Source organism: Hyperolius riggenbachi, chromosome 12 (assembly GCF_040937935.1).
Source record: "Hyperolius riggenbachi isolate aHypRig1 chromosome 12, aHypRig1.pri, whole genome shotgun sequence".
Classification (NCBI taxonomy): Eukaryota; Metazoa; Chordata; class Amphibia; order Anura; family Hyperoliidae; genus Hyperolius; species Hyperolius riggenbachi.
The window spans coordinates 199,191,184-199,216,491 of NC_090657.1; the positions used below are offsets into that span (position 1 = coordinate 199,191,184).

General features: G+C 46.1%; 1 protein-coding gene across 4 annotated transcripts in view; it reads left to right on the forward strand.

Moving 5' to 3' along the window:
- Positions 1-25,308, forward strand: part of NCOA3 (nuclear receptor coactivator 3) — a 447,618-nt gene that overhangs the window by 342,644 nt on the left and 79,666 nt on the right. For all 4 annotated transcript variants that reach the window (XM_068263089.1, XM_068263090.1, XM_068263091.1 and 1 more), the window contains one exon: positions 16,340-16,404. The gene's annotated coding sequence lies outside the window, so the exon portion shown is untranslated. The remainder of the gene's footprint in view (positions 1-16,339; positions 16,405-25,308) is intronic.

The window sequence follows — 25,308 nt, forward strand, 5'->3', positions numbered from 1 at the left end:
AGAGGCTGAACGTTTTATAAAGGATCAGCGGGACAGCCAGGCAATTGGCATAGATTAAAGAGTAAGTGCTGGGCATAAAATCAAAAATCAATAATTTATTTTTATCTGGTAAACAAGTACTAAGAAAGCTAACCAGGGCTGTGGAGTCGGAATCGAGGAGTCAGAGTTGGGAAAAAATGCTCTGACTCCTAATGAATTTAAACTGTAATTAAAATAGAAAATATGATAACATGTTCTATTTCTCAGAGAATAGTCATAATTTATACATACAGTAATAGCTCTGCTTAGTCCACAAAAATGAAATAAACCAATCAAAAATCGTTACTTGTGCTGCTTCAATAAAGCAGTCCCCGTATTTTTAAAGTTAGATATACACATCTGATTGTGACTGTACAGTATATATGTGTACACAGGAATCTCTTATATATACTAAATAACATCTGTGCTGTAAGAATAAAGCCTGATGTGTAGCTGTGTCACTAATAGAGATGGTCAATGAGATGGAAATAATTCTGCGTTGATGCTGGTTTATGCAAATTTATTTACTCCATTTGCTCATTAAATCAAATAATTTGATATGTTAAAATTTGGTTTGGTGACTACGAATTAAAGGGTACATGAGACGGATAAGAAAAGTTTTTTAGTGTGGTGTGGAATCGCCTGCATTCCACCGCGGACGAAATCGCATGCGGGTGCGATTCCGCATGCGTTTTCGCCGCGATTTCGCATGCGATTCCGCATAGGTAAGGTATATGCGAATTTAACCATGTCACTGCCTGTGTAAATTAACATTAATACCTATGCGAAATCGCATGCGATTTCGCGGCAAAAAACGCATGGTCACCCCGCATGTGATTTCCCTATTAGATACATTAGCGGCGATTCGCACACATTCCTTCTGCACGCGAAATCTGACGGCTTTGCCGTGCAGATTTCTGCCACACCAAAAAACGCTCCCGCAGCCGCACAAGTGGAAACGGCCCCATCCACTTACATTGCCTATGCGAATCCGAGTGCAGTGCCCACATGCGGATTCGCTATAGTGGAAACGAGCCCTCATACATACCTGGAGCTTCTTCCAGCCCCCTTCAGGCTAATCAGTCCCTCGCTGTCCTTCTCCGCCACCTGGATCTTCTGCTATGAGTCCCGGTAATTCATCCAGTGCCGGTCCTACAGCCAGGAGCATTCTGCACCTGCGCAATAGTGCTGCACAGGTGTAGTACGCTCCCAGCGGCTGAGTGTGTGCATGCGCTCTACGACCGACTGGCTCAAGTACCTGGACCCATAGCAGAAGATCCAGGTGGCGGAGGACGACAGCGAGGGACAGATAAGCCTGAAGGGGGCTGGAGGAAGCCCTAGGTATGTATAAAAATTTAATTTCATCTGTCTCGGGTTTACTTTTACACAGTAGTACTATACTCTACATATGCACTCCCCACAGAGCTGCAGGGAATCCACTGAGAATGTTGTGCACATTGAACACAGGTGTTGTCTATCACCCATAAACCTGGTTCAGATTGTGCATGAAGAATGTATAATAGAGGAAGAATCTCCTCATTCCCCTGCAGAGTACCTGCACATCACTCTTACATGTACCCACAGTTACATTGCCTAGGGCCTGATAGATGTTCTGGGTTCCTGTCTGTATCTTCTACAAGTACTTTTACCAAGGACTAGTTTTAGTCTATGATTAAAAGTATTAGATGCAGAAGATCCGCTGGATATCCAGGTAACTGGTATTGTTTAAAGGGGAATAAATATGGCAGCCTCCATATCCCTCTCACTTAAGTTGTCTTTTAAAATTCCCAAGGGCATGTTTCCACTATACACAGATTGGATGCAGAATAGATGCAGAAAAACGGACTCCAGTGAATGCCTATGGGAAAATCTGCATCAGAAAAATCGCGTTTAGTGGAAACAGGCCCATTGGCATTCATTGGTGTCAGTTTTTCTGCATCCATTCTGTGTCCAATCTGCATGTAGTGGAAACAAGCCCTAAGTCCTCGTTCACATCTGCTGCGCTGAAAAAACGTGTGAAAGCGCGAGGTAAAAAACGCATGTGCTTTAGTGCGCGTTTCTGTGCGTTGCGCTGTGCTTCTTTAACACACGTTTTGCTTACTGTAGCAGCAGCAGTTGTCAATAAAACTTTGTTTTTCTATGTAAATGTATTTTTTTCCCCAATTAGGGGTAAAAAACGCATGCGCTTCTATGCGCTTGTACGCGCTTCTATGCGCTAAAAAAGCGCACCCATTCACTTGTATTGATGTGCGCTTTACAGCTCAACGCACAGAAATGCATGCAACCCTACGTTTTTGTAACGCTGCTCAGCGCAGCGCATAGATGTGAACCAGCTACATTTAGTTACATGGGAAAATTAATACCTTGCTGATCGCACAGGGCAGTGCGCTGTGAAAAGCGCACACAAACGGCCCTGATGTGAACGAGGCCTAAGCGTTGGCAGTTAAGGGCCCGTTTTCACTTGTGCGGTGCGAATCGCTGTGGAAAAAATGTGCATGCGGATGCAAATTTCGCATGCGGTTGTATGCGAATTTTCATGCGAATTCGCATACGATTTTGCATGGATGACTATGTATGCGAATTTAACCATGGCAGTGCATGTGTGCTTTTCCATTGTTTCTATGCGAAATCGTATGCGAATTCACATGGATTCGCATACCAAAACCGCATGCGAATTTCCTATTAAATACATTGTATGCAAATTGTATAGCGGTATGCGAATCCTGATGGCTCTGCCGTGCAGATTTTTTCTGCACAGAAAAACGCTCAAAAATCCTGTCAAGTGGAAACCGTCCCATTCACTTGTATTGTCCATGCGAATTAGCATGCGGGGAATGCATGCAGATTTGCTCTAGTGGAAACGGGCCCTAAGAGATGCATTTCATGTTGCATACTTTCAATCAACGAGATTGTAATATGCAAATTAGAGGAGGAGGAGGAGTCTGTGGAATCCTAACCTAAGGAGTCTGAGTCGGGGGATTTTTGTACCGACTCCACAGCCCTGATGCTAACCAAGCAATGCAAAAGTTAAAATCACTATTACTTTTCTTGTTGGTAAAGGATCTGGTACACACAAAATTTGGTATACAAAAAGGAAGTTGCAGGGCATGCTGGGTTGTCCTTTTTATTCTTTTATACTTCCCTTTAGACTTATTGGCTGAAGCCTCTTTCCTTCCTGTTTTCCCCTCCCACACCTCTGTTCCTCTCTGATTGGCCAATATTTCTCATGCTGAGACGATGCGCTTTCTATAGTGAAGGGCAGGCAAATCAGGCAGAGGAGACTAAGGAAGGAAATTACATCCGAATTGGCTTGAAAATGGCCACAATTAAAATGGGAAATGCTAAGGATTTTTTTTATTTTTTTTTTACTGTAGAAAAATCACTAAAATCAAAACGTGGACAGTGCAATATATAAGTAGAGCAAGTATTTATCTACTTAATATATGTGGGGTTTTTTTTTTCGGAAAAACAAGTTTGCTTTCTTAAAACAGAAAGAATTTGTGATAATTCAGGTTGGAGTGAGCTTGAGATGTCTCCCAGTGCATCACTGCTGAATATAATATTTTTTTTCGGAGATAGTATGGCTGACAGCTCCTCTTTAAAGGAACAAGAAGAGCAATATAGAGGCTTTTTTCCCGCTTTGAGGCTGGTTTCACAGTAGGACGTTGCGTTTTAGGGGACGTTATGGTCGCATAACGTGCCCCTAACGCAGTGGTCCTCAAACTAAGGCCCGTGGGCCGGATGTGGCCCCCCAAGGCTTTTTCACTGGCCCCCTAAAGACAAAATGTATAACTTATAGATGTGGCCCACTGTCCCTGTAAATATTGGCGGCCCACAGTGCTGGCACCACCCGTCCACATACTGTAGAAGCCAGCGAGCAGTTATTCTCTGGCTTCCAATTCTGCATCAGGTGACACTGCTGTCCAACTGGACGGCAGGTTGTCACCTGGGTATGCTTCACTGTCTGATGCACAAAGACGTTCTTCGGGGCGCCACATGACTGAATGGCTGCTGCTGGGAGTTCTCATCCGGGCATGACTGGAAGGGAATCAGTACCTAGATTCAATGTAATGTTTTTCAACATCATTTTATGTATGTTCCGGCCCCCCAACAGTCTGAAGTATGTTGACCCGGCCCTTGACCGAAAAAGTTTGGGGACCTCTGCCCTAACGCAACGCCTGGTGCTTTTTGATGTGGACGTCAGAGTGAGCCGTGTTGTGCAGCTCACTCTGGCATCCGTGATGCGTACTCTTGGACGCATGCGGCATCACGTGGTCCAGCCCGGCCAATCGCCGCACAGAGCGGCAGCTTCAGGAAGTAAACACTGCACGTCACTGAGTGCAGTGAATATTAATTAGCCATGTGCCTGGCCGCTCTCCGCTCCTCCCCAATGTTACTGAGCATGTGCAAGCAGTCTAACGCGGCTCTGCCGCTTAGAAAGTACTGCATGCAGTACGTTGTCTAATGGTGCAGCGTTACTAAGTAACGCAATGTGGACACTGTGAACAGCCCATTGATTTTTCATTGCTGTGCGGTGGGGTACGTTACAGGCTGCTCTAACGTGCGCCTGTAACGTCCCACTGTGAAACCAGCCTGAACAATGCCAGATGTCTAGCTGTCCTGCTGAGCAGAAATGTCTGACAAGATTACTGTAGTTGCATGATTGATTTAGACTAGTCAGAGCACCTGATCTGCTGCTTGCTTGTTCAAGGTCCTAGGCTAAATGATGTATTAGAGGCAAGAGGATCAGCTGGACTTTCAAGCAGTTTTTATTGTTTAAAAGGGCATACGTGTAATTAAGGCGCTGGGAAATTTGGGCATAGGGTAAAGCTGAAAAACGTCTCACTCCGCTTGTGGCAAAGTTAACTTGGGGTAACAAACAATTTGGCTTTCAAATTACTGACTGAGCGCCAATATAGCTGTAATTCATATTTCAGCCAATGGTGGCACCAGCTGTGCCCAAATTTCCTGCGCTGGTTTTGCCCGATTTGTTAAAAGGAAATATCTCATCCTCCATATCCCTCTTACCTCCGGTTACTTAAACGCTAATCTAATGGGAGTAGAACTCGGTGTTCTCCCCAGGCTCTTTTAGCTGGGTGCTCCACCCGGCTAATTTTGGTGAGCACCCGGCTGTCATCAGCTCACCTCCTCCTATGCTGTAAGCAGAGTTGCTCACAGAACCACCAGCCCAGCATTCTCTCATATCTCCCCACCCGGCTACTTTTTCATGCCACCCGGCTGGAAAAAAATTCTGTGTAGAACCCTGGACTTAATATCAGCCCATGTATTATAAACCTATCCGTGCAATACACTGAATACTGGCCATTTTTAAAGAGGAACTGTAACAAAAATAACGTAATCAATAACAATATTCATTTATATATTATTTAGTCAGTGTTTGCCCATGGTAAAATATTTCTGAAATTTATCATAGCTGGTGACATCTTTAGTCCTGTCAGGTGCAGTTCTGCAGAATGTTTGTTTCTGAGAGTTCTTTGCATAGAGGGAGATGCTTGCTTGGCAGTTGGAAACAGCTGTTATTTCCTCCCAATGCAACAAAGTTTAGAGACTGCAAACTGTCAGGATCATGGTTATGGCATCACACTGTCGGAGTGGATTCACCACTATTTCAGCCATACAGAGGTCCCTGATGATCTATTTGAGAAAGAAAAAGATTTCTGGTGGGAAAAATGCCTAACAGAATGGGTAAGGTTGAGCGTTGCACTTTGTGTACTGGGTGCTAGCTTCATGTGAAATCCCTTAAATTAATTGTACGCTTGATACAGTGAATGCTGGCTTTGGCCACCATCCTAAAGTTTATGTACCCCTTAAAGGACAACTGAGAGGGATATGGAGGCTGCCATAATTAATTTCCTTTTTAACAATACTGGTTGCCTGGCATGCTGGTCTTTCATGCATCAGTAGTGTCTGAATTACACCTGAAACCATCATGCAGCAAATGGATGCAAACTTATGGCCTATTTCCACTACCCTGTGTTTTGCACAGGGCTGTGGAGTCTGAACTATTTTGGGCACTTGGAGTCTGAGTCTGTGGTTTCATAAACTGAGGAGTCGGATGATTTTTGTATCAACTCCACAGCCCTGTTTTTTGCGATCCGATTTCGATTGCTAACAGATCACAAAACACAGGGGTACAGTAAAACTACCGGAAACGGCAGCGGCCATTTCTATTAGTGTGATCCAATTGCATTGTGGTTTTGGCCCGAGGGCAATCACCGTCCTGCTGCGTTTTGGATGCAATTGAGCTTAATCACTATTGCATAGTGGAAATTGAGTTTGAAACTTAATTGTGATCGAGTTTCATAGTGGAAAAGAGCGCTGAAGTAAACCATCTGATCTGCATGCTTGTTCAGAGTTTACAAATAAACGTATTCGAGGCAGAGGAGCAGCAGGACGGCCGGGCAATGTGCATTGTTTAAATGGAAATAAATATGGCACCCTCCATATCCCATATCAGGTCTGTTGTATTGCTGGGATTCCCTGAGATTTGGTCAGGCTCTGGGGAGAGGTTGTAAACTAAAAGGAGGAACATTCTTTAAGCCCCATCTACATGATACAATTCCACGTGCGATAGATCTAATTCAATTGGATCAAATTCATTTGGATCAATTAAATCTGACATGTCCGATTGGGACTCGATCAATAGTGTGATCGATTTTTGTTAGTTATCAATTCAAAATCGGCCACAATCAATCGAGTCCTAATCGGACATGTCAGATTTAATCGATCCAATCGAATTCAGTCCGATGGAATTCGATCAATGGCACGTGGAATTGTATTGTGTAGATGGGGCTTTTGAAATACTGTCTACAGTTGTCTGAGTAGGGTTACCATGTAAGTGGCTGCAGTAAGAAGGGTAGAAGTTTTTCTTTTTTTTTATCCTTTTTTTTAATTATTTTTATTGCTTCCGATTGCAAAACTGATTTGACATTTTTCAAGAAGTTATCCTTTCCTTGTGCTTGCTTTGCTTGAGATGTCCTCACTGATTAATCTGCCTTAATATTATTCTTAAGTAAACTGTCCAAAAATGAATTCATGGCTGTGAAATGCAGTTCCTCTGTAGCCTGTGGTTAAACTAAGCTTTGAATTAGGATCCCCCACTGCTCCTGAAACTAATTACTATATTTATTAGGATGCATGCAATCCTCTAGTCACCCTCTGCTTTTCATTGTTTAATAGTGAGCAGACAGGTCCTCTCTCTTGCCTGCCACATGGAGAAACCCGTGGAATTGTAGATGGATTTAAAATAGGTCACCTTTCTGTCAGGAAATTAATTACAGGAAACCTGTGGTGTGAAGGGTGACTGAACTAGCAGGCAGGCCAGAGTGCAGCAGTTTGGAGTATCTGTTCAGCCTTCCTATAGGGATGGCTTTACTAGCCAAACCTCAGGGGTAGCTAGGGAAAGGGGTGTACACGAAAGGATGGTTGTGCTGAAATTACAATCCAAGCTTGCTTGTGTGCTCACCTGCGAGACAGGCAAAACCGGCACAGGAAATTTGGGCGCACCATGCGCCGACATAGGCGCTCACAAAGTAATTTGGGAGCCGTGAAAAGACTGAGCACAATCTACTAATCCTTGTCATTTGAATGTGCCTAGATTTGTAATGCTGGGAATACACTATGATATTTTTCAGTCGATTTACTGTCCGATCTTATTTTCGATCGATTTTCCGATCGATTTTCTTATCAATTTACATTCACTTCTATGAGAAATCGATCAGAAAAACGATTGAAAATAAGATCAGACATGTCAGAAATTATCTATCGAACCATCTATCTGCTGAAAAAACTCATGGTGTATTCCCAGCATTATAGGTGTAGTGGATAAACCTTTACATGCTCACTGTTCAGAAGCCTTCTTAGTGCTGTGATGGAAAACTCTCTCGTCAGTAATTTGCCTGTATGAAGTCAGTAATGGAACAAGTGATGTGCCTCTGGCACCTGAGAACATGAACCATGGAGGCTGCAGCTTAATATAATATCCCTGTGTGCCAGTAGATGGTGTCATCTCAGTGGTGTAAAGCAGTGAAGCAGGCCTCGTTACCCATCATGCCTCCCCCCCCCCCCCCCCCCCCCTCCTCGACTCAGACCTCGTTACCCATCACCCCTCCTCCTCCCCGGCTCAGACCTCGGTACAGTGCTGTATGCAGTGACCTCATTTATGTACGTGTCTTGTGTACATGCAGGATGGAAAAAAAAATCTCTACAAGGTTAATGATTGGTAGCCAGGAGGGGAGCAGACTGCAGCAGCTGATGAAGCAGCATTCTTGGAAAGTGCGATTTCCTGGAATTAAATGACATTTCTGCAATCCCTCCTTATGACAAAATCGCGTAGTTACATGCTTGGTTAGCTTGAAAATGCGTATGAACTTTATATCTACTACCCTACTTTAGCTAGAGGTAGGCAAAAAGCATGTACCGTATATTCCGGCGTATAAGACGACTGGGTGTACAAGACGACCCCCCAACTTTTCCAGTTCAAATATAGAGTTTGGGATATACTCGCCGTATAAGACTACCCCTCTTCCAACTCACACCAAATTAAAATAAAAATAAAAAAATCATGTACTGGTGCTGTGTATGAACAGATACTGGTGCTGTACTGTATGTGTTACCCAGTATATAACAGTATATAGTCAATTGACTTGTTGCATTGGCCAACTCTCCTTAAGTAGACTGGTCAGCTCTCCTTGTCTACCTGTTTATCAGAGCGGTATGGAAGAATAGATTGCGCTCCCTCAGCAGGGAGATCTGAGAGGCAGTAACAGGATAGGGCGTATCACCCCGCATCAATGACACCCGGCGTATAAGACGACCCCCAACTTTTCAGAATATTTTCAAGGGTTAAAAAGTAGTCTTATATGCAGGAATATACAGTATGTTATTTTATCTTACGGTGAACCTGAATTAGAAAGTACCTAAGTGTTAATAGGACTTGACTCCTGTGCTATTTTGTTGTCCCCTGTTCTGTGACCTGTAGGCTTCCTAATTAATTGTTTAAATCGCTGACACTTGTGTCAGAGAGAGAGAAAGGGAGAGCGATAGTGTGTGTGTGTTAGTGTTTCCTTATCAGAATTTCTCCAAGCATGTGTAAACTCGCCTCACCAGGCAGGAAGAATCCCTCAACATCCCATGACCACGAGCATTCCCCTGATCTATCTTCTTGCCGGCGGTGATACGCGATGGGCGCAAAGGAGAATTCAAGTGACCGTGTTACTTTGCGCGGAAGTCGTCCCAGATCTTAAAGATCCGATGGATCATAGTGGTCGTTGCCGCTGTGCGTCCCTAAACATAGGTTTCATTATCACGTGCCTGTGCCCTCATCACTCAAAAATTCTCCAGTTGTTGGGAAAAATTGTGTAGCGGGTACGGGCCTTTAGGGCTATTGGTTCCCCTGAATTTCTTGGCCTGCAACTACCCATTAAGGTGTGTACTCACCTTTTGAAGCATGTCGCCTGTTGGGGATCGGGACCTGATCCCCCTTGCGCGCCATTACTGCGTTGGGCTGCACGCGCTTCAGCTGACGGGCTGTGTTGCTATGTGGGGGGGATGACAAGCAATGGGACCAGCGGGGGAGCAGCAGCCTATCAAGGAAAAAAGATGGCTGATGTACAGGACGTGGCTACAATACAGTGGAATGCAACTAACTTTAACCAAGTACTGTATGAGCAAACGATAAGAGCATAAAGCAGTAGTGCACATCCACCAAAAGGCAAAACGTTAATGCAAAAATGTTGAAATTGTAAACATAGGCGTACAATACCGCATACTAAGAGCGCAAGGCAGTGAGTGGTTTACAGCTTTTTCACACCAACCCAATGCTGCACTTCTTCAGGACGTCCTGAAGAAGTACAGGATTGGGTTGGTGTGAAACAGCTGTAGACCACTCACTGCCTTGCGCTCTTAGTATGCTGTATTGTACGCCTATGTTTACAATTTTAACATTTTTGTATTAAAGTTTTGCCTCTTAGTGGATGTGCACTACTGCTGTATTCTCCTGTTTTTTGCTCTTCAGCGGGGGGGGGGGGGGGGGGGGGGGGCTGCGTCACTGAGGGGTGAGTAGATCCCCCCCCCCCCTCCCGGCAGATTGCCCCCGGTCACAGGCTGCTGTATTAAGTCAGGTGTGTGTATGAGGCTTTAGTTTTGCACTCTTGATTTGACAATGAAACCATATGACTGTTTCCTATGGTGATCAACAGCAGTCACTGTCTGACCAGGCCCTCTTTTACAAACAACCATTTTTTTTAATTGTTTTTTTTTTGCCTTAATCTAGTGTGCTTCTTCTTAGTACACAAATGCGACAATGAGCGCCCGTCAGGGATCAATGTATTCTTTTGCTGTGGAGGGGACAGAGGGACGACTAGCAGTGCATGCCTAAAAATAATGCGATTGGTGCTGCTCTTGCCTTCGAGAGTGGTTAAAGTGGATCCGAGATAAACTTTTCCCTATAAACTGAACAAGCCTCGCCCACAGCTCCTTTTGTGCCTTGGCACTCTGAGGGCTCGTTTCCACTATCGCGAATCTGCATGCGTCCAACGCATGCAGATTCGCACATGTAATGCAAGTGGATGGTCCTGTTTCCACTGTAGCGTTGTTGAGGTGCGTTTTTTTCAGCGGTAAAAAAACGCACAAAAGAGCCAACGAATTCGCCTGCGAGTGGAATGCATGCGAATCGCCGCTAATGTATTTAATAGGAAATTCGCATGCGGCTATGGTATGCGAATTTTCATGCGAATTCGCATGCGAATTCGCATAGGTACCAATGTATTTCAAACAGGCAGTGACATGGTTAATTTCGCATATACCCTCACCCAAAACCGCGCAAAAATTCGCATCCGCATGCTAATTCATGGAATTTCAACAGCGGTGGAATCCAGGCGATTCTGCACCGCAATAGTGGAAACGAGCCCTTAGAGTAATGTAGCAAGGGCTTATGGGAGCACAATCTGGGAAGGAAGAGGAGGTTTTACTAGCCATAGATTTCAGAGGCAGAGGGTAGGAGGGAGGAGGAGAGGTGATTGAGCTGAGGGCTGGAGATGCTATTAACTTGCGTGTGTAATGTGACGAGCAGAACATGGCTGCTGTCATTGTATCACAGGAAGAAATAATCAAATACAGTTGAAGCTGTTTGCAGCTAGATTTTCTGTGCAAACTATCTAAATTTTAGATAAGATGTATAGACAAGTTGCTTGTTATAGTTAGGGCCTGTTTCCACTACACGCAGATTGGATGCAGAATGGATGCAGAAAAACTGACTCCAATGAATGCCTATGGGCCGGTTTCCACTAAACGCGATTTTTCTGATGCAGATTTCCCCATAGGCATTCATTGGAGTCAGTTTTTCTGCATCCATTCTACATCAATTCTGCATCCAATCTGCGTGTAGTAGAAATAGGCACTTAGTTTTTCACCCCTGATCCGCTTTAAGGAACCAACAAGCCGAATCCTTAAAGAGGAACTCCAGTGAAAATAATGCAAGTTAAATGAGACTACATATACTCTGTACAGCTGCAGAAGATGCCAGTGCTAAATAAAAAAATACTGTGAGTTGTCTGTGCCTTCTCTACCTTTCCTCCGTTGTTTTTGTTCTTGAATTCTATTGTTACTTTAGCTATACATAGACTCCAATGGTGGAGAGGCATATAGGGAGTTAACAGACAACAAGGGACTCTATAGAGATGCATTTCTGTGACTCTGTTCCCTGTACAATCTGCAGAGTTCCCCAACCCTGTCCTCAAGGCCCACCAACAGTACATGTTTTGCAGAAAACCACTAACATGCACAGGTGGGGTAATTAGTGTCTCAGCAAAGCTGATTAACTACCTCTGTGGATTTCCACAAAACATGCACTGTTAGTGGGCCTTGAGGACCGGGTTGGGGAACACTGACTAGAGCGCAATAATAATCCGCTTCAGGCTGGAGTAAAGAAGGGCACCTGTACATGGAGAGACCAACAACTGCTAATTTTAATAGGCAATTTAATTTTGCCTTGGCCACATGGAAAGCAATATTGTTCTGTTTTTGTGGCTGTACATACAGTTGTACTCGGCTTCTACACCAACCAAGCAAACTTTGAAGTACAATAAGGCTGTGAGTAGCTTTTTAAGTAGCTATATATTTATAGATTTTCCAAGTTGATTTCCGGCAGATTCTATTAGGGTGAATCTTCGACCCAACATGAGATGGATTGTAATTTGCATCAATTTTCAGCAAAGATCGATGGTAATTGATGTGAATAAACAGATACACTCAGACGATCTGAGGTGGGACAGTAGTTTGAGTTTGCACTACAACACTGTGATTAAATAGATTTTCAACCAATTTCATGCTGAAATCTATTGAACATCTTTATGCAGTGTGTGGAAGTAATAGATCCCTCCCTGAACAGATTCAGATCAAGGCGTGATCTGTCTTTTTAACCCACCGGGGAACAATCTATATATGTGTGGCTACCTCTACAGTGCCCAATCATCTGTCAATGCCTGGGCAGATTGACCAAGAGACTGATCTCTCTCTGATTGAATCTGATCAGATAGAGATCTGTTGGCTGCCCATACACCGCAGGCTGGGTCCCGATCAGTTTCAGCACGTTTTTGTCCCCCACGTTATATGTGCATTCAAATATTTTATCTGTTGACTATCGGCAGCTGCTAGTGCAACTATTTATCGCATTGGCGCTCCACATGGCTGCCAGCATTACGTGGGACGCGAAGGCCGAATCTGCTTGCCACTATCGGCGGGCGACAGCAGACAGGTTAGTCGCTTGTCCTAATATCACACAGTTACCGATGCACACCTTACCAACCACACAGGGCTGAGATTTACAAGCCTGTGCGATTGATACCACCCATGATTTTGGCTAGAAATCGGTCAAATGTTGATTGGGCTTGTTGCAGTACTGATTCTCATTCAGTAATCACCGAATCAGTTGGTCGCTCAGCCCCAAAATTGCCAGATATATGGCCACCTTACTCTTCTAATATTCCCCAGCAGTACAGCGCTGTGACATTAGCCAGGCCGCTGTTCTTCTAGTGGCAGTAAATACAGTGCAGAGGAATTAGTTATTTGGTTGCATGTTGTAAATGTTATTAGTACACGTTGTAGTGATCGCGTGCGCTTGTCCTTCACAGTACACAGTGTGCCGGCACTCCCGTTTGCCAGAGCCGTCATCTCAGGCCAGGCTGCAATATGTGCGTTTTCATGTGAATGCTTTATAAATATCTTCCAAGAGCAATTTATTTTTCTAATTAGCCGGCGCAGCTCTTGCTTTGCATAGAGCTTGTAGCTGCACTCGATAAATCAATTTAAATGCACAGCTGCTGATGTCCCATTTGTGTCTGGTTCCCTCCTCTGTCTCTCCCGCCTCTCTCCTCCTCATTCCCTCTGGGCACTCAGAAAGCCTGCTAATTACCATGGCTAATGATTCTCTGTACCATATGCAGGATTAAACACTGCCAGTGCCACCTCACTGTCACTGTGTCACACATGCTTCCCATATCGGGCTGATCTGCAGCTCTCATCACCCTCAAATGCTTGCCTGGCCTTCATCTACCATTTCCATTTTTATTTCCTCCTTTTTCCACCCTATAAATCTGCTTTGGTCAATTGAGGGTAAATGCTAACTGCTCGAATCACGAACGGGCCACTTATCTCTGTACCAGAGTTGGGCATCCTGTTATAGTTATTTTGAATGTGGATTTGCTGTCATGTCTTTTATTGCTATCCTGTAGAATGCAGCAGGGGAAGTGAGACTCTGGGCTGGGTTCATGAATCACACAGGGGAGCTACAGGTGTCCGAAAGACTCCCAGATCTCAGGTGTTTGAGGGATTGTATATTTAAAGAACAAGCGACACCCATGCTAACCTAGAAATAAAACAAATATAGAAGTAGATAAATACTGCTTCTACTTACATAACAGATGTATTGTGATATACATGTAAGGATTCCTGTGAATTTTATAAAGGATAAGCAGAAAATCCTATTCTAGGCAGTGGCCATCTTGCCAAGCTAATGCTAAAATCACATCCTCCCTGACTCTTGTTTCCCCCCCTCCTTTCTTGCTCATTGTGTATTCATTAGCTGCCCTCCTCCGAGTCTTCAGACACTCCTACTAAGGTGTATACTAGGAACTGCACTGGATTTTTTTTTTATTTACACATCCAATTGCTGAGTCACCTCAGCCTTGCTTGTAAACACAAGTGATCAGAGGGGGTTTCTGATAAGCAGCTAGGCAGGGAAATAAATGGAAGAGGAGGAATATATTATAGATAAAAATAACTCCCAGCATTCAACTGTTTGGCACTAGGGCCGGTGCTCATAAAGTATGTGATAACTCCAAACCATAACAGCAGAAAAAGTTTTGCAAGTTTTGAATGCAGGATTAGCATCTTTATCACTTAATACACTCAGACCAGTTGCTGTTGAAATTTGATTTGTATGATGACAATACTGCTTTAAATATCTCTGAAGAGTGAATGAGTGCAGCTTAAAAAAGGCCCAATCAAATTACACCTTGGCGGTATTTGATCCATGTTCTCGCTGCATGCCTTTTGCATACAAAGTTTGGATAATCCTGCATTAACTCAGAATGCTTTTCATGCATCAGCTTTGCTATTATTTCATTGACCATCCCTATAGGACAGTTTATATTGCTCTTGCTCCCCCTCTCCTTTCCATAGCTATCAGCAGGCTGATCTTAGGAGATTCCAACTACATGGCTGTATACAGATCCTGACTGATTGTTTTAAGCCGCATCTACACGCGTAGATGCGGCCGCGATGTTCCTTATCAATCGAGCCGCTGATGCGGCTCGATTGATAAGATCCAACAGGACGAATCGAGCGGGTATTGATGCCGGCGCGAGCGGGGACGCGGAAGAGGAAATCCGGCGGCTAATCGAGCCGCCGGATCGCCACCTCATCTACACGTGTAGATGAGGCTTTAGGCATTTTTTTGTTTGTTTGTTTGGTTTTCCAAATTATATACGTAGCTGTAACTTTCCTTAGGTAATCCAATGCTAAGAAAAAGAAAATGTATATGTGACTGGATTACCGGTAGCTTTTAAAGCAGAGGATAGCATATTTTAACCACTTGCCGACCGCGCACTCATAACGCGCGCCGAGAAAGTGGCAGCTGCAGGACCAGCGACACAGTTCTGTGTCGCCGGCTGCAGGCTAATTAATCAGGAAGCAGACGCTCGCGCGAGCGGCTGCTTCCTGTCAATTCACGCCAGGGGGCTCCATGAATAGCCTGCGGGCCGCCAATCGCGGCTCGCAGGCTAAATGTAAATACAAGCGGAAATAATCCGCTTTGTTTACATTTGTACAACGCTGCTAACAGTAGCAGCGTTGTACCAGATCAGCGATCCCCGGCCAATCAGCGGCCGGGGATCGCTGTCACATGACAGGCAGGAGCCTGTTAGAGGCTGCACAGGACAGATCCGTTCCTGTGCAGCCTCCGATCTCCGGGGAAGGGAGGGAGGAGAGGGAGGGGGGGAATTTCGCCGCGGAGGGGGCCTTTGAGGTGTCCCCTGCAACACCCAGGCAGGCAGGAGCGATCAGACCCCCCCAGCACATCATCCCCCTAGTGGGGAAAAAAGGGGGCGATCTGGTCGCTCTGCCTGGTGTTTGATCTGTGCTGGGGGCTGCACAACCCACCCAGCACAGATCAGCTAAAACAGCGCTGGTCCTTAAGAGGGGGGGGGGGGGGGGGTTGGGGGGGGGTTGGGGGGGGGGGTCCTCAAGTGGTTAAATAAAAGAGAACCTTGAGAGAAAATCTGTCTTAAGACAACTGTAGTGAGAAGAATATGGAGGCTGCCATATGTATTTCCTTTTAAACAATACCAGTTGCCTGGCAGCCCTGCTGATCTGTTTGGCTGCAGTAGTGTTTGAATCACACCAGAAATAAAGCATGCAGCTAATCTTGTCAGATCTGCCAATGTCAGACACCTGAGCTACTGCATGCTTTTTCAGGGTCTATGGCTGAAAGTAGTAGAGGCAAAGGATCAGTAGGTTAGCTAGGCAACTAGTATTTCTTAAAATGAAACAAATATGGCAGCCTCCATATCCCTCTCACTTCAGTTGTCCTTTAAATGTGCATTTTTTATAGCCATTTTCTGTTGTGTTGAAATGGAATTGACAAATGCTTTCGGAGTGCCACTATGTTGTTCTGTAGAACCTTTAGGAATACAGGGAAGTTGATACACATGACAAGCTCTTTCCCTTCATATGTTTGTGGTATGCATTTTACAGATAATGTGTAGAACCTGTTCTAACGCGTTCCCTTTAATCATTCTTGCAGGATGCTGGATATAACGCTCCATGAAATGGCTTGTCATCTCGCATAGCTTCCGGTCTCCAGCTCAGGTGAGTGTATGGGGAAAAACTGGGAAACATGGGAAGGGGGCTTATCTGCAGCAGGCCAGCTATACTGTAACTGACACTTATTTTAGAGAACCCAAACTGTACATATACCCATGCAAACTAGCAGTGGCTGCTGGAATCGCTATGCCCAGTGGCGGAACTAAGGAGATTGGAGCCCCAAAACCAACCAAGGACAGCTGCAGTGTCAGAGAGGTGTATTAACCTCCCTGGCGGTAAGCCCGAGCTGAGCTCGGGCTATGCCGCGCAGGGGGAGATCTCAGCCCCTGGTGGGGCGATTTTTAATCTGTAAATTGCTGTGCGCGCAGCCAGCACTTTGCTAGCCGCGCGCACAGCTTGATCGCCGCCGCTCTGCGGCGATCGGCCGCACGCAGCGGCGAAAGAGGGCCCCCCCCCCCCCCCCCGCCAGAGCCCTGCGCTGCCCGGACCAATGAGTTCCAGGCAGCGCTATGGGCTGGATCGGAGGTGTCTGACGTCAGGACGTCGGCTGACGTCCATGACGTCATCCCGTTCGTCGCCATGGCGACAGGAGAAGCCAAACAGGGGAACGCGTTGTATACGCGTTCCCCTGTTTGCTATAGATGCCGGCGACGATCGCACTAGAGGGACACATGCGCCCTCTAGTGGTGTTTCATGTAGCTACCACTCTGGTAGCTTTACATGAAACAAAAAAAAAAAATTTAAAAAAAAAGTTTTTTTTGCCAATTTGGCAAAAAAAATTAACCGCCAGGGAGGTTAAGAGTTGGGAAACAGTTTAAAGGACTATGCAATGCACATGTAGAGGTGTTCATTACCAGCATAGCACCAATGCAAAGCTAATAAGATGGATGAAAGAAGGCCACTACTGGACCCCTCTGGTTCAGGGGCCCTAGTGCGGTCGCAACCTCTGCATCCTCTATTGCTACGCCAACGAATGCCTACTCAGCAGTGCATTGCCCAGGTCAGCCCTCCAGATGAGTAAAAAGTTTTTCTATCTTTAAAAGTCTAGTCACAGAATGTTAGTGCGGTTTAAAGGATACATTAGCTTTCAGGAATTTTCAAAACTGGGGAGCAGGCATGTGCAGCAAGCGGTTCTGATGCCCACTGCTCGCCCCATTCTTCTCAGTCCCCAGCCCTTATCTTGTAAAGGTTGGAAAAAGAGTTGAACTTACCTGGAGCTTCTAATGGTCCCCCGCAGACGTCCTGTGCCCGCGCAGCCACTCACCGATGCTCCGGCCCCGCCTCCGGTTCACTTCTGGAATTTCGGACTTCAAATTTGGAAAACCACTGCGCCTGCGTGGCCGCACCCTTCCTCCCGCTAACGTCACCAGGAGTGTATTGCGCAGGCCCAGTTTTTCATACTGTAAAGTTGGAAATTCCAGAAGTGAGCCGGAGCATCAGTGAGTGGATGCGCGGGCACAGGACGTCTGCGGGGGAGCATTAGAAGCCCCGGGTAAGTTCAACTCTTTTATTTCTTCCTACAGTAGTCCTTAAAGGGAAGGTTCAGGGAATGCATAAAAAAAAATAAAAATCCAAATCCACTTACCTGGGGCTTCCTCCAGCCCGTGGCAGGCAGGAGGTGCCCTTGGCGCCGCTCCGCAGGCTCCTGGTGGTCTCCAGTGGCGAGCCCGACCTGGCCAGGCCGGCTGCCAGGTCGGGCTTCTTCTGCGCTCCAAAGTGCGTGTCACTTGAGCACCCTGACGTCGTCTGACGTCCTCCGGGCTGTACTGCGCAGGCTCAGAACTACTGAGGCTGCGCAGTACAGCCCGGAGGACGTCCAATGACGTCAGGGCGCACAAGTGACACGCACTTTGGAGCGCAGAAGAAGCCCGACCTGGCAGCCGGCCTGGCCAGGTCGGGCTCGCCACCGAAGACCACCAGGAGCCTGCGGAGCGGCGCCGAGGGCACCTCCTGCCTGCCACGGGCTGGAGGAAGCCCCAGGTAAGTGGATTTGGATTTTTATTTTTTTAATGCATTCCCTGAACCTTCCCTTTAAGTGGAAAAAATGTCAGGAACTTTGAGGGGAAAAAAACATGCAACGCTAAACCGTTAATTATTGGAGGAGGACATCTATTTGTTTTATGTTTTTTTCTATTTCATTTATATGTAAAAGCTATTTACATTAGATATTCCCTTTCTGTTATGGAGTGGATTGTTCTATAAATGACATGACCTACAAATGGACCATACAGGCAGTTAGAGATCCCTGGAACTGATGAGGTGGTAGACTCATTACGCAGGAGTATTACATGTACTTTCTGTCCCTCAGGCCTATATTCACATCATTGCAGAAGCTGGTGAGCTCAGGCCAGTCAGTGATAAGCCGCCCTGTTCACAGATCATCCACACAGTAAGAGGATTTCCAGGGAACACACCCAAGGTCGCCCTGATGTCTCCCTGGAAAAGGAGTACATAATTGCATTCAAATTTGGGAGGTCTCTTCCAATGGTTTTGTCTGGTTTTACTACCGGCTCTAGGCAATCTCTTCACTCCCTTTTATTGCCATTGTATGCCCTAATTAAAGGAAACCAGCACTAATATTGTCTCCATTTGAACCCATGCCATGCCTGCATGCCTAAGTAACTTTTTTTCTTAATGTAATACACAGTGTCATTTCACCATGTCTGCCTCTGTTCCTACTGATTTATACCCGACTCTCTGAGACTCCCTCTATGCAGCGATCGTCGGAGCGGTTATGCGTTGTACCCACTGTGCTGGTCTGTAGAAACTTCCTGTACTGTCTGTAGAGTGGAAACTTGACATATCATTATATATATATGCAACAAACGGGCAGTCAGTGGGGCCAGACCAGAGTCACAGCATCTGATGGGCATGCTCATTCTGGGCCGCTGACTTAAAGTGCACCTGAACTCTTGCACAGGACAGAAGGAAAACATAGAGAAATGCACCCTGTATGTATTTAGAGAGTTGCTGACCTTTCACTTGGAGGTACTCTCCTGCACATGTCCAGTATGTCAGATAAACTGCAGTATGTGATGGGAGTGCATGCATCACTAATGCAGGAGAAAGGGGATATACGGTATGAAAATCAGCAATAGAAAATGTTTTACTCACCCGCCAACCCTAAAACAAGGCAAGTACCTGAAAACCTGAAAATACTTAGGTTAGTACAGGAGGCCTATAATGATGTCATCAGGATATTGAAAACTGTTGTGAGTTGTCAGCAAGCTTTATTTTTCACTTTTTTAAATATTTGCAAATTGCCCTCATCAGTGGAAAGATTTTGTAAGGACTTAATTTTCCTCTGTAAGGTAAATGTTATTTATAAGTAAATTACATACAGACTATACAGCTCCCAGGGCGAGGGTAAAAATCTCCAGTTATCCCCAGGATTAGGTAGCCCCCCAATAAAAGGTAGCCAGGTGTAGCCCCCAGAGGCACCACTGCACTGGCCCCAGTATGAGTAGCCAGTTGTGACACACTGTATATGTAGGTAACCAGAGAAGCCCACAGTATTAGCTAGATGGGACCCCTAGTACCAGTAATTGAAGGAGCCCCCCAGATGCAGCCCTAGTCAGAATAGGTAGCGTTCCCCCCAGTAGTGGTAACTGAAGGCTGCCCGAGGAGTGCTGAAGATTAGTTCGACCTACTGGTCAAACCATTTCAACGAAGGGACAGCGGTGGAACGAGGGTATAGAGAGAGGACTGGGAAGGCTCGATGGGAAGGACTTTCCCTCTACTTAGGTGAGTATCTAACAATTTTTTTTTCCCAGCCTTTTCCAGGTTTATTTTAAGAGGCAGAGAAACTTGTTAAGACATAAGATTCAGGGGTGAATCTAGCACTACATTGCTCTGACCTGATTGTTTGTACAGCAACAAGGACAACCAAGTATCCATATGTGGGGCAGCAGACAGGAGTCATCAGTAGAGTAATGTGAGGATCCTATTTTTTGAATGTTAAGAAAACTATTATTTATAGTAAAAGGGTAGTATTTTGTTAGATTTTGCCCTGACCACAATGAAAACAACTCTTCTGTGAGCCAGCAGTGCACTTTCAAATGGAATTTAGGAGTTAGTCTGTGTAATGTAAGAACCAAATATACATTTTTTTTAGAAGCCGATTTCAGTGACAAAATACTGTTTACAATATAAGCGGATTGACTTGTCTCCTTTAATTTGTCTGGGTTCTGGAGTGGTCTTGTTGCCCCCACAGTTAAGGTCTTGTCTTTGTGTCTCCAGTTTTGTGTTGGAGGATGTGGTTGGCTGGCAGCTCCACATTTTCATGCATTCCCCCTGCAGTGTTTGCAGCAGACAGTAGTTTTATGTTAGTACTGTGCTGCTGTGGTCCATAACATCCACACCTGTTACCTCAGTGTAACCATCCCACATTGTACATGTGGCCCAACCACCTCTGACTGGCCCTGCAGCAAGCATTCCACGTCTTTATTGTAACAGAGTGCATAGCCTACGATTATCAAGCTGTTTTTGGCAGTCTGCAGTGAGTTGTACAGCACTACCTGTGTTATCTGCATTGACCAGGGAGAGGCTGGATTAGCTTTCTACAGTGTCCTCTCTTCTCTGCAGCTGGCATCAGACAGACATGATACTGGAAGCTTTATAAGGACATCCTGGTTCCGTCTCCCGGTGTGTGTGCTTTTCTCAGTCTCGTTCTCCACTTACAGCCTGTTTGTTTTACCGTGTTTGTGTTGGACTCAGTTACTGCTGCGGTTACCAGTTTTCCCTGGAGTAACCTGGGCTGTGTGAGCTCTGTGCCGCAATCCAGGCTGCAGAGTCAGCTTCAGAAGTCAGTATATACAGAGCACACACCCCCACTTGCATGGATGTGCCCCTTCCCTCCCAATATAACCTGTACTGTGTGTGCTCCATGCTGCAATCCAGGCTGCAGTGTCAGCTTCAGAAGTCAGTTTATACAGAGTACACACCCACTTGCCTAGATGTACCCCTTCCCTCCCAATGTAATCTGTACCGTGTGTGCTCTGTTCTGCAATCCAGGCACACAAGGCTGTATATACACAGAACACCTCTACCTGACTAGTCCTATCCCCCCTTCTCCCAGTGTAACCTGTACTGTTTGTGCTCTACTGCAATCCAGGCCATGCAGGGCTGTATATACACAGCACACTTCCACCCGACTAGTTTTATCCCCCCTTCTCCCAGTGTACCCTGTGCTGTGTGTGTCAATGTACTGCAATCCAGGCCACACAGGGCTGTATGTACATAGTACACCTCTAACTGACTAGTCATATCCCCCTTCTCCCAGTGTAACCTGTACTGTGTGTGCTCTGTACCACTGCACTGCAATCCAGGCCAAACAGGGCTGAATATACACAGAACACCCCCACCTAACTTGTCCTATCCCCCCTTCTCCCGTGTACCCTGTACTGTGTGTGCCACTGTACTGCAATCCAGGCCACACAGGGCTGAATTTACACAGAACACCCACACCTGACTAGTCATATCCCTCATCTCCCACTGTAACCTGTACTGTGTGTGCTCTGTACTGCTGGATAGTGTAATGGCTAAGGGCTCAGGCGAACTGGGTTTAAATCTCGGCTCTTCCTGTTCAGTAAGCCAGCATCTATTCAGTAAGGAGACCTTGGGTAAGACTCCTTAATACTGGCTACTGAGCGCACCTCTAGTGGCTGAAGCTTAAACGCTTTAAGTCCACCAGGAAAAAAGCACAATATCAATCTTCTGTGTCTTGTCTACTGCAATCCAGGCCACACAGGGCTGCATATACACAGCACACCCCCACCTGATTATTCATATCACCCTTCTCACAGTGCTAGCTGTACTGTGTGTGCTCGGGGAAACTCTGCCATAGGGCATAATGCTGCCGCCGTCTGAATCCCTTGCCTTAGCGATTTGGATGACATTGCAGCATTTTTTTTGTACGGGAGGCAGCGAATCCCATAACTGTGCATGACACGGCTTCTGGGATCAGGAAGTGCCACCGCACATCTCGCAGCTGCGCGTGGCATCTAGTGGAAACGAGCCCTAATCCAGGCCACACATGGTCAAAAAAATTAGTGACAACCCTTATCTGAAAGTAAACTAGTTCAACAGTGACTTAGTGACGCAACAAGCAGAGTTGCTTATACAATGAACACTCTGCTTCGGATGACATAGTTATCACGGAAGTTAAAGAGGAACTTCATCCTAAACAAACACTTTCATTAAAGTGAACCTCCGGACAAAAAAATCTACTCAGCAGAACTGAAAAGGCTTGGTGTTTCTTTAACAGTTTCACAGCATCAGAACTTTGTTTTTCTTACCAAAGCATCATTTTTAGCTGCATTTTTAGCTAAGCTCCACTTATCAAAGAAAAAAAACCCAGGCTTTTTTCCCCTGATGCTATGCAGAGCATGATGGGATTTCCTGTGTTGTTGTTCACGTTGCCTAGCAACTGGGAGAGGTGCTCAGGACACAGGACAGTTGGAACTGTGTCTCATGCTCCCTGTCACCTCATTTCAACCAAAAAGGTGGCTGCCCTCATGAAATCAAACGTTTGCCTGTTCTTTTAAAACAGTGGGTAAGAGATTATATTACCTAGTTATTTTAATTAACATAACTAATGTAACTTAGAGGAACTCCAGCCTAAACAAACATACTGTCATTAAGTTATATTAGTTATGTTCATTAAAATAGATAGGTAATATAATCTCTTACCCGCACTGTTTTAAAAGAACAGGCAAACGTTTGATTTCATGGTGGCAGCCATCTTTTTGGTTGAAAGGATGAGACACAGTTTTTTGGTTTAAAGCATGAGACACAGTTCCAACTGTCTTGTGTCCTGAGCACCTCTCCAACCTGCTGCAGTTCCACACTGCCCTTGCTCATGCGAAGCAGGAATACTTTACCAAACTCATCGGAGCACAAGCTTCCAACCCCCGGCGTCTTTTTGCCACTTTCAACTCCCTGCTTAAACCCACCCCCACCCTCCGTTTTCTCCCTCTCTGCTACAGATTTAGCCACCCACTTCACCAACAAAATTGTCTCCATCCGCCAGGAAATATCCAATCTCCAATCTTCACCTCCCACCCCCTCCCAACCAGCTCCTCCTCCACCCTATCCTCCCCTCACATCCTACTACCACCGAGGAAGTCAACCACCTACTGCAGACTTCCCATACCACTACTCCCCCCCCCCCCCCCCCCCCCCCTTGACCCCATCCCTTCTGATTTACTCCAGCCTCACTTCACGGAATTGGCCCCAGTCCTCACTACCCTGTTCAACCTATCCCTATCCACAGGCACCTTCCCCTCAGACTTCAAGCAGGCCACTGTACTACCCCTGCTCAAGAAACCCTCCCTCGACCCCCTCGCTACCCTCCAACTACCATCCTATCTCCCTCCTCCCCTTTGGCTCTTTGAGCGTCTGGTTCACAAACGCCTGACCCAGTTCCTCAATGCCAACTTACTGCTAGACCCACTCCAATCTGGATTTCGGCCTGCCCACTCAACTGAAACTGCTCTCACCAAAGTGGTCAACGACTTTGCCTTAGCTAAAGCTGAAGGTAAATACTCCATTCTCCTCCTCCTTGACCTGTCAGCAGCTTTTGACACAGTAGATCATCCCCTACTCCTCCAGTCCTTGGGCATTCACGATCTCACCCTGTCCTGGCTTTCATCCTACCTCTCCAACCGCTCCTTCACGACCGCCTTCAATGAGTCCTCGTCCACCGCCAACCACCTCTCGGTGGGAGTCCCCCAAGGTTTGGTCCTTGGCCCCCTACTGTTCACCCTATACACATCCTCCATTGGCAAGGTTATCTCCTCCATGGGTTTTAACTATCATCTGTATGCAGATGACACCCAGATCTACCTCCACACCCCTGACCTATCCACCACTCCCATGGACAAGGTCTCCTCCTGCCTATCAGCCATCTCCTCCTGGATGTCCGCTAGGTTCCTGAAACTAAATCTAGACAAAACGGAATTTATGATCTTCCCACCATGGCCATGCACGAACCTCCCAGATGTGCATGTCACTGTTAACCACACTACCATCCGCCCTACCTCTCAAGCCCGCTGTCTGGGTGTCACCCTGGACTCCGCACTCTCCTTCACTTCCCACATCCAAAACCTCACAAAGTCCTGCAACTTCCACCTTCGTAACATCTGTAAGATTCGCCCTTTCCTGACCTCTGCCACCACCAAACTCCTCATCCATGCCCTCATAATTTCCCGCCTTGACTACTGCAATGCCCTGCTGTCTGGTCTCCTTATGACACGAATAGCCCCACTGCAGTCCATCATGAATGCGGCAGCCAGAATTATCCACTGCTCCCATCGCTCCACCACGGCAGATCCCCTACTAGAATCCATCCACTGGCTTCCTATCCAGTCCAGAATCAGATTCAAGATACTGTGTCTGACCTACAAATCTGTCCACAAAACCTGTCCAACCTACATTTCCGATCTTACTCAGAGGTACACACCTAGGCGCTCACTCCGCTCTTCCAATGAACTTCGCCTAACCGCCCCCCCACATCACCCAGTCCTATACACGCCTCCAGGACTTCTCAAGGGCTGCTCCAACACTATGGAACTCCCTACCTCCACCCATTAGGGCAGCCCCCTCCTTCAACATCTTCAAGAAAGCCCTCAAAACTCACCTTTTCACTCTGGCCTACTACCCCTCACAAGTGCTCTAAACCTACAGCTGAACTCTGGTCCCCTACCATTCGTGTCCTTACCTCTCCCTCTAGATTGTAAGCCTTTGGGCAGGGTCCTCCTCCTTTTGTGTCCAACATGATCTTGCACCTCCATTACTGTGAACCCATGCTATGCATCTGAGGGAACCTAACTTGCCTAATCTCCATGCTCCATCCAGTGACTGACTAAGCATTACCTGGTACTCATACTATGGTGTGTGATCTGGTTTTCTTGTATTCCTGTATTGTCATATTGCTGTATGTCACCCCTA